Below are 16992 nucleotides of genomic sequence, written 5' to 3'. Positions count from 1 at the left end.
CCCTGGCCTGAGATTGTGTGGGCAGCCAACCACATACAGGAAGTAGCTGGGGCTGTCAGCCCAGAAATGGTGCACTTTCACTGAACCACACTTCTTTCCCACCTTCCCCCCAGTTGCTTCAACTGACACAGGAAGAATTTTTGAAAATAAGAATGAAGGTTCCCTAGATTGTGTCTGTGCATTCATATTTTCAAAGTTAGAAGTCCAGATATATGACAAATACAGTTGCACTAAGGGCAACTAAGGACAAGATGTTTTAATTTCAACAAAAAAAAAATCTGAAGTATGTAGTTGTTGTGGTAAAAAATACACCATTTAAGATACTAGTTCCACAAATATGTGTTTAGCACTCACTAGGTGCCAGGCACTGTTCTGTGTATGCACTAGCAATCGAGTGGTGAAGAAAGGAGGCAACATGTAATGTAATGGGAATGGGCATACCATGTGCAGTGTGTTAGGATTTTAGGATTATGTCTGTTAAGTTAAAGACATGACTCAAAGAGAATATGATTGGGAAGATAATTATACTGCAGATTTTTAACTTCTCTTTGAATTCTAAAGGTAAAAAGACCAATCAGAACCCTGCCTGATTTATCAGTGACATGATCCCTAACCCCCAATGGAAAGTCTTTTCTCCCTTCTCTGAGCACCCGTACACTTCTTTTGATCCTCTGAAAAGCATTAGTTCATTCTATCATGTGTCATAATTATTTATGCACATATCTTATGAGCCTTTGTAGATTCCTTCAAAGCAGGCTGCTTTTGCTTATCTCTCTAGATCCTTCTCCTTTCATTGCCCTCATTATCCTCACTTCTTTCCAATTCACCACACACCTGGAGCTCCTTCCATATGGAGCTCTTTGCACTAGCCACTGGCCTATACATGCCAGGTCCATGACTTTGCACACAGTTTCCTCAGATGGAACACCCTTTCACTTCTTCATTGCCTGGGAGAACTGTGACTCTTGAAGAATCAGCTCAGAAGTAACCTCCATTAAGTTTCTATGTCTCTGGGTGATGAGTGGTAAGTCCTCTTGCCCTTTCAGGACTCTGCATATCTCTGTTAATTCACTTATCCATTTTTTTTTCCCAGTGTGTTTATGGCCTACGAGCCCTAGCAAAGAGCCCTCATTTGATCCATCTACCTCCCTTAGGTCTTGCACCTTTGCCTAGAAGAGTGCTTCAGTGAAAGTATGTTTTGTTGTAACTGACCTGCCTTCTGAATTACCAGAAAGACAACCACATGACCCTAAGGCCATCCTCTCTCCAAAATAAGCAACCAAATAACAACAAAAATAAATAAAGCTCATTTGTTTTTGCTAGAAATTTCCTTCAATACTCACTCCTTGGCCTAAAGACACTGAGACTTATGTTAGAATTCAAATAGTAAATAGAACATTGAATGGAGACCTACCTATACAGATGCTTCTTCATTTATAATGGGGTTACATCCCCAAGTTGACAATATCATAAACAGAAAATGCATTTGGTACCCCTAACCTATAAAACATCAAAGGTTATCTTAGTCTACCTTAAGTATGTTCAGAACAGTTATATTAGCCAACAGGCAAAATTAGCACAAAGCCTACTTTATAATAAAGTATTGAATATCTCATATATACACACAGGCAGGTGTTTTGTAGACATGATAGGATGCAAAAACACAAAAGCAATATCCAAAAAGTGCTGGCAACACAGTATACTGTAGAGTATCAGTTGTTTGCCATCATGAACATATGGCTGACTGGAAGCTCCAGCTCCTTGCCCAGCTTCAAGAGAGTATTTGTTGTACTATATTTTGCACCATGAAGTTGTCCATTGAACACCACCTAAGAGCATGGCCCTTGTACATGTGTGAAGCTTGGGCATGGACTTTTATCTCAATTTGGTTTGAAAATGCCAGATTTTCCAAGCAGTATGTTCTTCTAAGTAACAAGCTAAGTTAAGACAGCTGGCTGTTTTCTGAGGTTACCGTGTGGATACAGGGAGTTGAGGGAATAGTCTATGGATTCTATGTGTTCACATTCTTTTTATTTTTGGTACCAGGAATCAAACTCAGGACCTTGTGCTTGCCAGGCAGACGAGGCGTCACTGAGCTAAATCCCCAGCTCGAATTCTTAATAGTGACCAGGGCCTGAGAAAAAACTGATCATGTCATTAGAATCACACAAGTCAAGCAGAGATGAAGAAAGGAAATTATGAATTTACAGTAATTTACATACTACATGTGATATGCACATACCACACACACTAACATCATAAGCCCCAGGAGAGTTATTTAGTAAGGTCATCCCCTTTGTGACACTGAGAAACAAGAAAACTAACTTATAGTGAGAAGGACATTAAGAGAGAACCCAAAGGTGTTCTGTAAACAATACAATGTTTATTATCATCCATAGTAAGCTTCTATAAAATATAGAATGTTGGAGCTAGATAGGGCCAAGGTCACCCTAGCCAACTTTCTCATGTCATAGAAAGGAAAATTGTAGCCCACAAAGGGGAACTGACTTTCCCAAGCCCACATCATCCATTCCTTTTCTCTTTCATTCCACAGTAATTTAAAGAGTGCTAACTAGGAGTAGAATCTATTCTAAGCAAAGTGAAATGGACTCCATAAGCTCAAAAGTCTAGCTGGGAAAATGGATACAAATAAAACCAGTTCTCATAAAGTGTTAATTAGTACTCTAAGACAGGTGTTGGCAGAGATTTTATGTAGCAAGTAATTTTAGGCCCTCAGGGCCATATACTCTGTTGCAACTATTATACTCCATTGTTGGAGAACACAAAAAAGATGTAAATGATAAGAGTGGCTGAATTCCAGTAAAATTTTTTTATTGCCATGGAAAATTTAATTTAATATCATATTCACGTCATGAAATGTTATTCTTTTGATTAAAATAACCATTTAAAAATATAAAACTATTTATTCCTAGCTTTATGCATCTCAAAAATGGCCACAGGCCAGATTTAGTCCACTGCCAGTGCTGAAGCCTTGTTGGCTGAGGCTAAGTGTGCTGCTGAAGCAAGCACTGAAGCCTTGTCTACGATGAACAAAAGTTCCAGACAACTTTTATCATTTGCGAAAGTATGATCTAGTTATTTATCAGATTCTTTTGCTGAGAATTAAAGGAAAAAATATATGTTTTTGGTGTCACCCTGAAAAACTAGCACCACAGAGGTAGGCACTATTCACAAAATAAATAAGAGAACAAGAAGAGGTCTGAAGGTTCCTAGTTCACTCCAATTCTGCCTTCATTTCCACTTAAACCCCAAATGTGTCTATGATCTTGAACCAACTTTACTCACTTTTCACATTATAAAGATTCTCTCAGTTTTGTGAAGTTTAAAATGCAGATTTCTCTGCAGAAGAGTCGGCCCTTTCCAAATTGCAACTTAGCCATGCTTAGAAAGAGTCAAATGACTGCATGGAACTCAGTTCCTCTAAGGTTCAGGTAGGGTTTTTTTGACAGCATTAAGGTGACTTGTGTGTAACCTTGGGGGAGACTGACAAGCTTCTCCTATCAGATGTGAGCACATGGGGCAGTATCTTACTAATTTTTTTTTTATATCTGACTCTTTAGAACAGTTTGGCTCTTCATAATCACAAGGCTTTGCCATGGACAGTTTCCACAATGAAGTATATACTCTTTTTCCCTCATTGGAGAATTGTTTGGGCCTGTTTTGTCACCAGTTCAGTCTGGGGAGGTTTACTTGAGATTTATGCAGCCTGAAAAAGAGACAAAGAGTCGTGGAGTGGATTAGACATCTTTATTCTTAGGTGCCACTCAGCCGTACACACTCATGTGGCAGTCCTCAGGCCGCTAGCCCAACCAGTTGCCCTCTATAGCTGACAGCCCCTCTCGAAGCCGTCAGCCGTTGTACACACAGTAGTGGCTGTCTGCCAGTACTAAACCTTATAGGAGTTTACATAAGTTATTCACACAAAGATGGAGAGATACGCCTGTGCTGGAGTTTTGTTGACCCACTGCCTCCCAGATGCCCTCCTTCATAACCTGAGCTACAGTCGTGGCCATCTTGGGCTTACATGTTCTCTTACAGGGTCTCAGTTTCCTTACTTGTAAATAGACATGATAATATCATGTACATCACAGGCTATTAAAGATCACATATCAGATAGCATGCTGTAAACCACAAAACACTACATGAATGATCTTATAACTTCCTATCACTCGCTTCCACCTCTATCATCCCTATAACCAGCAAGACCATTTTATCTCCCTGGGCTCATTTTCCTTCTCTCAAAGGCCAGTAAGGTAAATTTAATTACCAATAAGTTCCCTTCCATTCTACCACTCTGACCCTGTGCAACGTTACAAAAGGGATTTTCCACTAAATGAGGAGCAGTTTTGCAATATTGTTTAAAGTGAAAGCCAGGAGCCAAGAAGCCATGTATGGAAAACCAACCTCAAAAAAGAGAAGACTAGAAGAGAATTTTGGCTTTGGATAGGGAGAAAACACCAGTGCCTTGCTCATTAATTATCCTTGATGAAATCCCTACTTCTTTAAAAACCCAAATGTCATATTCTTGGCACAGGCCACATTTGCTTTATGTGTAGAAAGCTGAGTTTGAGAATCTCATCAACTTTCTCTCTGTGTCAGAATCATTCAATGCTTAGAAATGCTTGAGAAAGTATCTATCTAGCAATTTTTAACAAGGACTTCACTTAGATTTTTCAATGTGCAATATATGTTGCTGTGTCATCCCCTCCCCGCTAACCTCTGTTGGAAGTGGCTTCAGCAAACCAAACTGAGCCATGTCTCATAACACCAGAGTCCTACATAGATTCTGCCTTCTTTCTCATTTTCCACTTTCATAAAGGGAAAAGTGTATAAGCCTATTGACTCTTAGATAACATGCTACCTAGCCCTCTATGAAAAATGATCTTTTTTTTAAGGAGCTGGTGTGGGATGGGAATGTGCACAGGGCTTGGCTGGCAAACAAGGGCAGGTGAGGCAAGTGGAGAAGAGATTAGAGAAACCTGTCTTTCTCCCTCCTCCAGACTCCTGTTTTGAGAGGCTCATAGAAGAGTAATGGATGTTCAAAACCAGGACTTATTTCCATGGCTCTTCTAGGAAGAAGAATGGATCTTGGCAAACATATCTGGTGTGCCAGATATCTCTTATGTCCTAGAGGTAGGTCTAGGCCTCAAAAGGCAAGCAAATGGGAAGTCCCATGTTTTTCTTGTGATTTATGTATGACGATCCCACAGAGATAAACTAATTTACAAAGGAATGCACAGCAGATCACAGATCACAATTGCTAATAACCACAGAAGCCTAAGAAACACTTCTTGAAATATTTGGATATTCAGTAATATTATCAAAAACTAATGTCCCAATTAAATATCTTGTATTAGCCTTAATTACCTCTGAAATGACAAGTTATAGCTCTTTTAATACTCCAGTCTTTCCCATCCCAATACATTTATTCAAACTTTCCCCTCTGCTTTAAAGACCTTTCCCCCAGACAGTCTTCCTACTCTCAAGTACTGCTGGTCCAAATGCTGCCACAGTTCAAACCCCATTTCAAGTACTGACTTTTTAATAAAGACTTCTCTCATTTGTTTCGCTCTTGCAGTTACTTTTATGAGTTTATGTTTTGCTTTGGTAATGACAGTATACATTGTTTTAAGTCTTTGAAGTAATTTTTATATTTCCTCATGTCCAGAATGATGCCTGGTTCAAGTCCTTCTACAAAGTAGACATCAAAAACAAAAACAAAAGTCTCATCATCATTTGTTTAAACAGAACACATTATCCAAAGTCCATATTATAAATGGAACATTCACACTATTTAGAAGTCAGAACCACAAAGAAATTATTAGCAAGGATTTCAATTAAAAACAAACAACAAACTTCTAGAAGATTTCCTGAGTTCAACACGTTCCAACTAAGTTTTGAACCTTCTGCATGTTTTTCCAAGCAGTTGAATCACTGTTCGGAATAATAAGCCCAAGGCATGGCAAAGTCTTCAGTCATCTAGAAATATTCAATTATATTCAGAGTGTGTGCTTTCCAAAGAGGGAAACATAGACTAAAATTTTGAAAAGGTTTTCAACAAGAGGGATTGAACTAAAACATTTTCCTGAAGAAATATTACTTATACAGGACACGAAACTACCACACATCTCATTCTCACCCTGTTTCATGAATACTTTGCTATAATTACTTATCTCCCCAAATAATTAAGAAGGAGGAAGCTGGGAAATGGGAAATGGAAGTGCTATGCACATAACACTTTGTAGACACAATCTCACGTAGGCTGACCAGCAACCCTGTTATATATTATATTCACCTAACTTGCAAATGACAAAATGGATGTTGAGGGGTTAAGTAACTTCTCCAAGAGAACAGAACTATAAGTAGACCTAGATCTAAACCCAAGTCTTTTTGGTTTCACAACTTATACTCTTTTGACTGTACCATGCTACCTTTTGAAGTGTTTTCTTCATGGCAGTTGAAATAGTTGAGAAAAAAAATGTGTGGATTTTTAAAAAATCTGTTAAGTGGGCATGCAGTGTGATGTAATGAAACAAAAAATACTGGACTGTGATAGAAGATATGGTTTCTGTTTTGCCATGATCTGTCTAGCTACAAGACCACAACCAAGTGACATTGTGAGATAAATCAATCCAACCTCTTCCCCTTATATGAGAGGAATTTGATTTGTTTTTGTTTGTTTGTTTGAGACAGGTCTTGCTTTATAATTCAGGCTGGCCCAGAACTCACTATGTAGCCCAGACTGGTTTTGAACTTACAGCAATCCTCCTGCCCCAGCTTTCCGAGTGCTAGGATTACAGGCATATGCCACCATGTCCAACTTATGAGAGGAATTTGAGACCCAGGGGAAGCTATCTGCCTATAGTCACACAGGAACAGAATTCAGATTTAACAAACTTGTCTAGGGCTGCTGTCATTGGATCCCCTGAGCCTTGGTCTTATGTATAAAGCAGATATCCAAGACAAGTGTAATCCACTTAGATTGTGGTGTTTAAACATAGAGAATTTCATTTTAATTTCTTAGTATATAACTGCAGAACATGAGAGGTCTTAGAAATACTATGAGAGAAAGGCCACACAGCCTCTGAGTATTTGTGAGTGTATATGAGCCCATGTGTGTCTAAGGGGTGGTGTTGGGGGCAGGATGAAGATCCTAGGGAGAAACCTAACCCTAGAGCTGTCTTAGATCTCAATAACTTCCTAGCACCAGATGAGTTCCTTTTCAGTAATTCCTTCATATATTTTTCATTTATGAGTTTCTAAGTGAGTTTCTGTTCCTTGTAACCAAAACAAAAGTAAAACACTAAATAGAAGATTGAGAAAAATATTTTTATCTAAATTTATTCTTTTTTTTTTATTGGTCCATGTTTGCAGTACATAACAATCACATTCTTTGTGGGGAGTTAGTACATGTAATAGCACATCTTCATTCTTTTTTTTTTCATGTCCTTCTCTCCTTTTTCCTTCCCCTTCTCTCCATCTCTTGGTCCCTTGCCCTTTTTGCAAAAGATCTACCTCCTTTCTTTCCAGAGCATCAAATGATGTTCTTGTATAGTATATATAGGTAGAAACACCTATATCATATGAGTATTCTGAATGATATATATTTTACCCCCAAAGAAGAACATTTATTTCCTGGGCCTCTCTCAAGACCTCTAATCTTACTCCTCCACCAAAATAACTATTATGAATGTAAAAAAAAAAAAAAAGGCAAATGTCTCATAACATTTGAGGGTACACTCAGCAAGAATGTGCTTGGGCCGCCCTCTTTTCTATGTCATTGGAAACTGTCTACTTTCTACAGGTATATTCTTTTCCCTGTATCATCAGGGAAGCATTTTGTTTAGCGATAGATGAGGTTTTGTGAAAACATCTCTATGCCTACGGAAAAAAAGACTCGCTTATATCACCTTAGAAGTCAATGTATGATATTACAATGCAGTGTAACTAGAAAGACCTGAGAAGTCAGGCCGGGGATTTAGTTCTGTGGTTCTGCCGCCTGCCTCGCAAGCATGAGGTCCCGAGTTTGATTCCTGGTACAAAAGAAAAAAAGAAAGAAAGAAAAAGAAAAGAAAGACATGAGAAGTATTTCCCAAAGTGTTTTCCTTAGAAACGCAGCCCTGTGAGGTGCTATGTGACAAAATGTTCCAAGGTCAAATACATTTGGGAAATGTTCCCTTCTGTATCTGCTTCTCATAGAGTCATACTGCATGTAAACATATTAAAGTGTATGTACCAAATTTCAAAACTTGAAGATCCTTGGAGCTTGGCTTTGGGCCTTTCTATACACTCCTTATGTGACCTCACCCACTTTCTTGATTCCAAATCCCATATATATGCTTATGACTTTCCTACCCTATATCTTAAAACTTTCTCTTAAACAACATATATATAAGGGCACTTCATACACACTTAGGTGTTTTGATCTTAACATATGTAAGACAGTCTTTGGATTCCCTTCAATCATTGGTCTGTCCTAGCTTAGTCAATACTACCACCATGTATTTAATTGCTCAATACTTAAATCTAGAAGTCATTACTGTCTTCTCTCTGGTCTATTTTCCACACTAACCCCTCAGGAAGCCCTGTTCTACTCAAGGATATGCTTAAGCAACCTACATCTCTCTATCTGCATTGACCCTTCTATCATCATCTCCCAGATGAACTACTGAAAGAGCCTTCTAACTGGCTTCCACATGAAGCCTTGGCCCCTAAATTCCCTTCTGCATAAAACAGTCATTTTCCAATAAAGGAAGTTTTTCTTTTTCAAATGGTAAATCAGATCATGCTGAGGCTTAAACCCCTTCTAGCTGCTTTGCATTGCATTAACAATAACATCTTCTTATTGCGGTCTCTAAGATCAAACCTCATCACACAGCTCTGGCTACTGAGGCTCCTCTTTCACCTTCAAACATGCCATGCATTTTCCTACTAGGTCTTTGGATTCACTGTTCCCTCTGCCATCTGGGCTTCCCCTCTTCCACTTATTTCTTATTACATGACCCTTTAAGATCTTCAGAGACCATAGCACTATTTGAAATGATCTTGTTTGTTTGCTTTTTTTTTTTTTTTTTTTGGTGAAATTAGATGGCAGGGCAGGGTAAACATTTTTAGCTATTATATTCCTTCATTACCAGGGTTTCCTCAGGTCCTGTCACATTATAGGTGCTCAATAAATATTTGTTGAATGTATGAAAATGCTTTAGAATTATGAAAGAGGAAAAACTATGAAACAGTTTAACCCAATATTATTCAAATTTATTTAACCATAGAATCTTATGTAAATACTTATCCCAGGAATCATTTCCTGGTTTAATATCAGTATTGAGAAAGGCTGATGTTTGAAACCCAGTGGTTCTTGAAAATTTCTTGTAATCCAACATTTTGGCAGTTTTTTGTGAATCTGCGGATATTTTTATTAGAAAAGTGCTTGTTTTAAAAGTAAGATCTTAGGTGTTATTTCTTTTTGTATGGGTTAAAATGCTGAGACAGTGGCTCAAGATCATAGGGTTTAGAGGTGGATGAGGTGTTAGTGGTAGAGAAGGAGTTCACACAGGATATAGCAAAATTAAGGGATATGGTTGACTAAGGGTAAATGATCTCCATGCCCAGGAAAGATTTCCTGCTTTAAATGGAATTTTTAGAAACAGAAACCTGCAGTTGAAAACTTGGCTATTTTTATACTATGTATGTTTTCTGTAATTATTTCTTTTCTGTTTTCCCTCATGTTTAGTAAAGCTGTTCTTGAAAATACTGCCTATGTCAGTTATGGAAAGTTTGCCAAGGGAAAATATTTTTGTCCACACTGAAATTTTTAAAGGAGAACCACATAGCCTTGGAGGAGGGATAAACAGGTGATGTGGTGACATAGAGAATCTGGAAAAGCACTTAAAACTAAGATGAAACTCAAGCCACAGAATCAGAGGGATTAGGCTAGCCTCTTGTAACTTGGAAAGACTGATTTGGTTCCCTTCTGACCTATTAAACTTTGGAGCATTCTGTGTTGTATCTTCATCAAGGCTAATTCTCTACAAATACCATGCTATAAAAGACAGTTGTTTAAGAATTATCTAGTCACTTGAAAAATTTTTAAATCAAATTAGATAAGGAGAGTGACTTGAAATGTATAGAAAAATACATGAGAAGTTTTGTGTATATAGCAGAGCATTCTGAGTTTGGACCCCAGTATTTCTCAATCCATGATTGCACTAAGATTGGCAGCTGGAAATGACTTGGTGAAGATTCTTGCCTTATTCTCAGAGAGATCACTGCGGGAGGCCTCTCAGTCCTGAAGATGACTAAAACCCAAGGGAATAATCCAGATGCAGAGGCCTTAGATTAGGGGTGTTGAGTATTGTATTTAATAAGATAAAGGGCTGGCTCTGAGGCCAATAGGTTCTGATTCTGAAAGGATACTTATATTGTTTGTGATTTTCTTCATTAGGTGGGACTTGCTCTTAGAGAATCAGGGGTTTTCAGAGAAAGAGAGAGATTATGAAGAATTGGCTCATGTAATTATGAAAGCTAGCATGTCTAAACTCTACATAGCTATTATGCTGGTTTGAGTCCTAAAGCTGAAAGCTGCTGTAGAACCAGGAAGAATAGATGCTCCAGTTTGAAGTTGTTAGGCAGAAGAATTCATCTTTTACACAAGATGTGTTTGTCTTTTGTTCTATTTAGGCCTTATTTGGTTGGATAATGCTCAACTACTTAATGGAAGGTGATCTGCTATACTCAGTCTACTGATTTACATGTTAACCTCACCCAAAAACACAATAACAGAAACATCTATAATAATGTTTGACCAAATATTTGGGCACCCCATGGCCCAGACTAGTTGACATATAAAATTAACCATGACAGAAAGAAAGGGATATGCATTACCAGATTTCCATTCTGAGGAATGAGCTGGCCCCAAAAACATGGTAGCAGATTGACCATAAGGAGAGAGAGGGGCCCTGCACTAAGTATTGTCACTGGATTATATGATAATGACACTTAAGATTTAAGTTCTTTGTTGCAATGTGGTGTTTTAATCTGTTACCTTACCTTCAAGCCTTTGTGTTATGAGTTAAATTGTATCTTCCTAAAAACAATATGTTTAAGTCCTAAACTAATACCTCAGAATGTGACCTGATTTGGAGATAGGCCTTCTCAGAAGTAATCAAGTAAAAATGAGGTCCTTAGAGTGGGTTCTAACCTAATATGACTGGTGTCCTTATAAGAGGAGTAATTTGGACACCGAAACATGCACAGAGGGAAAATGATATTAAGACACACAAAAAATACAGCCAACTACACATTGTGAAGAAAAGCTTAGAACAGATCCTTCTCTCACAGCCCTCAGAAGGAGCAACTCTTCTGATACCTTGATTTTGGATTTACAGCCTCCACAACTGTGAGTGAATAAATTTTTGTTGTTTAAGTCACCTCATCTGGTGCTCACTTCGGCAGCACATGTATTAAGTCCCCTCGTCTGTGGTACAATGTTATGAAAGGCTTAGAAAACTAATACACTTAGTACAGTTTAGTGTATGTGATAGCCTCTGTTAAACATCCTTGGAGGAATGAAGGGAGGAGAGAATAAAGCCCATAGGTAAAGGAACAGCAGCACAGAGGAGAGGTCATGAGATGGCAAAGGCAATGGTGGAAGAAGTCTGGAAGAATGAGTAGTAGTCTAAAGAGAATCTCCACCAAACTTCTGAGGGTGATGTTACTTGGAACACCAAAAAATATGTGGTAACTAAATGCAGTTATCATTATCACTGTTGACAATATTATACCAAAAACTGTACTGGCTACCGACTGGAAAAACCACTGATACAACTAGTTCATACTGATCATTCCTGTGTTTCATCAGCTGAAAAGCATTAATAGGGTTTATATTAACTTTGAAAATGTTAAAAATTAAAAGGTTTATATTAACATTGGCAGTGGTGAAAAGTAAAGGGCATATATTAACTTTGACAATGTTAAAGATTAAAAGGGTAATCATTTGCTATATCCACATCAATAGTTGAGGCACAAACCTCTTGATGGTGGGTGTATGAAAGAAGCAGCAACAACAGTGTCTTGCCTTGCAAATGTAGCACCTTGTTTCCTGAACCCCTCCCACTGAAATTTTGCAGTATATATATAGATAAGGAGTACCAAATGACCATACGAGTGGAAAAATGAAGGATAAATAGAAGAAAGGAATGGAAGAAAGGAGATTTTTTCTTAGCCCAGGTCCAAGTTCCAATACATCTGAAATAACCATAACATTTGGTTTCAAGTAATACTAGCTATCCCTAAAATAGTCAGATCTTTAGACTATTTGATAAACATTGTAGTTAAAATTATTAATATGAAATGAAGATATTATTTAATACTAATCTCAAAAATTCATGCTTCTTTAGTGTCCTCATTTCATGGTTTACTTCTAAAGTCTTTGAAGGAGCATCTTATTTCATAAAACGGAATGAAGATTTCTTGAAAGTCTAGACACGAGGTAGAAAGAAAATAAATCTGATAGTACTACTTCAACATCTCTAATACTGAATAATACTGATATAATAATAGCTATTCCAGTATTCTAAGGATTTCCATTTTAAAGACTTGCTGTTATTCATTTTCCAAGCCTTAGTACCTTATCAATGATCATTTTCTAGGGCTATGCACATGAGTTAAATTCTATTAAATACCAAATGATTTCCCACATATCTAAGTTTGGAATCTAACTCTTAGTAGACAGAAATCACTCTCCCTCAGAAGAGGGATAGAGAAACAATGTACAGCAGCCAAAATGAATGTCATTACCTTCTTCCTTATTGATGAATAATTGCTGATGATTCCAGCCCCAGGTATAGCTAGAAAAGAAAATGATAATATATAACCAGCAATAGATTTTCTGGGGCAAGGGAGGAGGGTTATACTGTCTTTCTACATTAATATATGAACCAGTACTTAGTATTGTTGCCACGGAATGTCACAGTTCATGTTCATGGCAAAGGCTGAGAGACTACTTGGAGTCTATGTGCAGTTTGACCTGTAAGAAGCCCCAGAGGGGCTTCCTTAACTGAGATCCCTCAGCATGAGGAAGTCTTAGGAAAAAAGATAGCTCCAAACTGAACCTTCTAAGGCCTTTTATTGATAGAACCAGGAAGCAAAGATAAATGACTAAAAAAAGGATACCCTTGCAGGAATTCATGAGGGGGCAGGGGAAGGGCAAGGGAAGAACAGGGTAAGGTCAGGATAGTCTGTTCCATGACTGACCTTAGGGCCAATCTAAGTAAAAAATTGGAGTATAGAGAGGACAGGGCCAGAGAACTCATCCCTAAGGCAATGTATTTTGATCCTACTTCAACTTGTGGCCCTGTAAGCTATCTTTTAATCTCTAACCATGCATTTCCAGGAGGCTTTGGATGTGTGATCCCAGAAGTCTCTATCTCCGCATACCCATCCCATACATACCTCTGACCAATGCCCCCGCAAAGGAATTATTTGATTTTTTTTTCTGGTCTGGAATGGTATGTATATGATATGTATTGTCTTTATGTCCCCATATATTCTGCAAAACATACTGATATCCATTGTATTTTGTGAAGCCACTTTTATAAAGAAAGTTCCAAATGAAATGAATAGCTGGGGCAAAGATTTGGAAATATTGGAACATTCTGATGGAATACCTTTTACAGGAAAATTCCAGGACTTTTGTAGGTGCTTGTTGCTGGTTCCTTTGTAAGACATGACAGTCTTGGGTAGACTTAATACAACTGGACACAATTATGCAGTTCTATTCCACATCATTAGTGAGAATAAATGCCTCTGCCAGGATCCAGGCAACTCTTCTAGCTAGATCCATTAGTAAACAATGCACTCTTAAAATACTAGTTGGGGTCTGTGACTGGGTTGTATGCATACTAGAAACTAGGTACAGATTTTTCAAAGTATCATCATGGATAAGCATAGAAATGCTGTCCTCCAAAGAAGGTATTAGAGATTTGGGACACCCAGAGTAGAATTTTAATAAAGTTCTTTTGCATTTCTTAATTGGAAATATAAAAATATTTTGTTGTCCTGTAATAATGCCAAGTAAAGAGGTAACTAGCTTCTTACCTTCTTACTTCTAACTTTGTTTTACTCAGTATTGACATTTTAATTTCCTCATAGAGGAATGTTTAATCTTTCCAAGTGGCTATTTCTAATAAATTGAAAGAATCTAGCTGATAATGCACATTGTAAATAATTGGAGTGTTTGACATATTCTTTAAAATAACAACTTTTTAATTAGTACATGCTTCACAATTTTTAAAACATGTCACCCTATGTTTTCTCTTCTCTTCCTTATCAGTGGTATGAGATGGAAAGGTTAAGAACTACAAGAAAACTGACTCAGAAAGATTAAAAACTTGGCCAAAGTCACAAGCAAATTAGCCTACTTTCAAGATCAGCCTGAAGGTCTGTGATAATATTTTCTTAGTATTCCTTGTTTAAAGAGGACAGACTTTCAGTTAGATGGGCAAGTTCCAAATTCCATAACCTGCACACAAGTTCTATGATCTCATCTAGCTCTGAGCTTCCTGGGCTGGCTAGAACTCTGAGTGATAGCTGCCTCTATAACTTCTCTAAGATAAAAGGCATTTGACCTAAAAGTATTTACTTTCCACATGCAGGTAGTAAGAAATCACAGACTTATTGAGAGCCATTGTGATTAGAAGCTTTTGAGATTCTTTCATAAATTAGTAGTACTTTACAGTGTTACAAAGCATGGTCTCAAATGAGGAATGACAAATAAATTAGGATAATAAATTGTAGAGTTCTGCTTATAAACAATAACAATAACTTTGGATAGGCAGTTGTAAATGATGAGACATTGAACTTAATTGTGTCTCCCATAGAAGAACTCTGAGAACATTTACCAGTTTGTTTTACAGTCATCACAACAGTCCCACTAGAAATTGCCTAAAGAGGAATTACTATCTCCATTTTACCTGTGGAAAAGCTGAGAATTCAGAGATGGACTGACTGATTCAAGGTCTCAGTGTGAATCATCAGAAGAGAATAAGGCAAGAACTCATTATCCATTATTTGATTCACACATGTAAGTGATTTGCTTGAGGTAACCAAAAAAGTATTTGGAGAATGTAGGCATTTATGACATGCTTATCAACTATGTAGATGATTAAGGAATGAGTGCTAGTCTTATCTTTGTCCCTTGCTAGTTATGAGCTTTAGACAAGTTACTTAACATCCCTTAGTCTGTCTTGGAGAAATGGACAGTTAATTTAAATCAGATTTTTAAACTTTTTATTTTCATGCTAATGTTATAAATCGAATTGATAAAAGCTGAGCTGCATACAATCCCATCTTGTACTTGGCTCTCTCCATCTCTGATTGCACTCCCTGAACACAGTTTAAAAATTAAAGTATTAGGTAACCTGAAAGCTTCTTTTTGTTCTTAAATTTACTGTTTTCATGACTGGAAGCAGCTAGATTCCTAGTCTTCTACTTGTCCATGTCCCTTACAGTATCTTCTGGTATAAAAGAACCCTAGACATGGACTCAGAGGAGCTGGGTAGAGCCCTGCTGCACCATCCAATTATCTTTCGCCCTCTAAATTGAGATGCTTTATCTCTGTAAGCCTCTATTTCCTTATATTTAAAATGAATATAGTAACCCTTCTCAGGAAAGAGTGCTTTGTAAACTGTAAAAGACTAAATAAACATACAGTTTCATTAACATTATCTCCTGTGCACATCGCCTTCTCCATGGGAAGATGGCTTTATCCTTAGAATTAAATAACAATATGGGTTGAGCTGCTCTTTGGCAAACTTGCCTAAGAATAGAGATGATATCTATCATATTTATACTTCATCTTTCCTGTTAAGCTGAAGCTAAGTCCACACAGGCATTGTGAGCTATTAACACAGCAAATAATTAAACTGAGGAGACACTGTTGTTAAGTTCAAAGGGAAGAATTGTCCCTGTAATGTGACCTTGATATTAACAACCCAGCCATATTTCTCCCTCTGTACAAAGCCAAGCTCCAGTAATAATTAGTTATTTATGGAGTGCTTATTACATGCTAGACACTATTTTTCATTTGTTCCTTCACTTGTGTTTTGTGGGGTTTCTTTGTTTGTTTGAGGCAGTCTCATTATGTCGTCCAGGCTGTCCTCAGACTCATAGTGATCCTCCTGACTCAGCTTCTTGTGTGCTGGGATTACAGGTGTGGGCCACTACACCCAGATTTAGACACTTTTCTGAATATTTTACATAAGTTATCTCATTTAAATATCACAAGGACTATCTGTACTGATGTTAGCTCTATTATACAGTGAGAAATAACATATAAAATAGAGTTTCAGTCCTATTTTGTAGTTTAGAAAGGCTAATTTGCTGTGGTACATACATTGGTAAGTGGAAGAGTCTGAATTCTGAATCCAAAACTCTGAAATAATTAGTTCTGCATCTCCCAGTTGGAAGAAGTCATTTTTCTCATTCAGTTTGAGACCCCCAAAGCCTTATTCCTCCTTATCTTTACAGGGACTTAGCCCCATTTCTCCGTTTTTATTATTATTTTTACTTTTTCCTCCATTCAAAAATGCTTCATTCATTTTCATAAAACTCAGAGGTGGCAAGTACCTATTAGTCATTGATTCCCCTCCCTCAACTTGTCCTCCACAGCATGGTGTCTACTCAAAGAGTTGCAGAGAGTAAAGCCAAATCTCTTCCCTTGGGGAATGAGCCCTGTAACTAATTCCTCTCTGTCAGTAAGATTTTCCTCTTATGCTTATTCTCCTCTTTAGTTTTCTATTTTACCCAATTTTTTCTCTCTGTGGGCTGTACACTTCAGCTCTTGAGATCACATGTCTAAGCCTGCACAAGCTGAGCTGCTTCTCCTCACATGATGGCCAGAATGGGTTGTCTGCTCTTTTTCTTTCTTTCTTTCTCTCTTTCTTTCTTTCTTCCTTTCTTTTTTTCTTTCTT

General features: G+C 37.6%; 1 protein-coding gene and 1 long non-coding RNA gene across 2 annotated transcripts in view; one reads left to right on the top strand and one right to left on the bottom strand.

Moving 5' to 3' along the window:
• Nucleotides 1-13081, bottom strand: part of LOC147827843 (uncharacterized) — an 83964-nt gene extending 70883 nt beyond the window's left edge. The window contains exon 1 of the long non-coding RNA XR_015451549.1: nt 12820-13081. This is a non-coding gene — a long non-coding RNA (uncharacterized LOC147827843). The remainder of the gene's footprint in view (nt 1-12819) is intronic.
• Picalm (phosphatidylinositol binding clathrin assembly protein) overlaps nt 1-16992 on the top strand; it is a 186906-nt gene that overhangs the window by 33448 nt on the left and 136466 nt on the right. The gene's annotated exons all lie outside the window — the stretch shown is intronic.

Source organism: Heterocephalus glaber, unplaced genomic scaffold (assembly GCF_053883595.1).
Source record: "Heterocephalus glaber isolate CG9 unplaced genomic scaffold, H.glaber_assembly_v1.0 deba00001429, whole genome shotgun sequence".
In the NCBI taxonomy this organism is placed as follows: Eukaryota; Metazoa; Chordata; class Mammalia; order Rodentia; family Bathyergidae; genus Heterocephalus; species Heterocephalus glaber.
The sequence above is the reverse complement of the archived record's forward strand: the minus strand, read 5'-3'. Positions and strand labels throughout refer to the sequence as shown.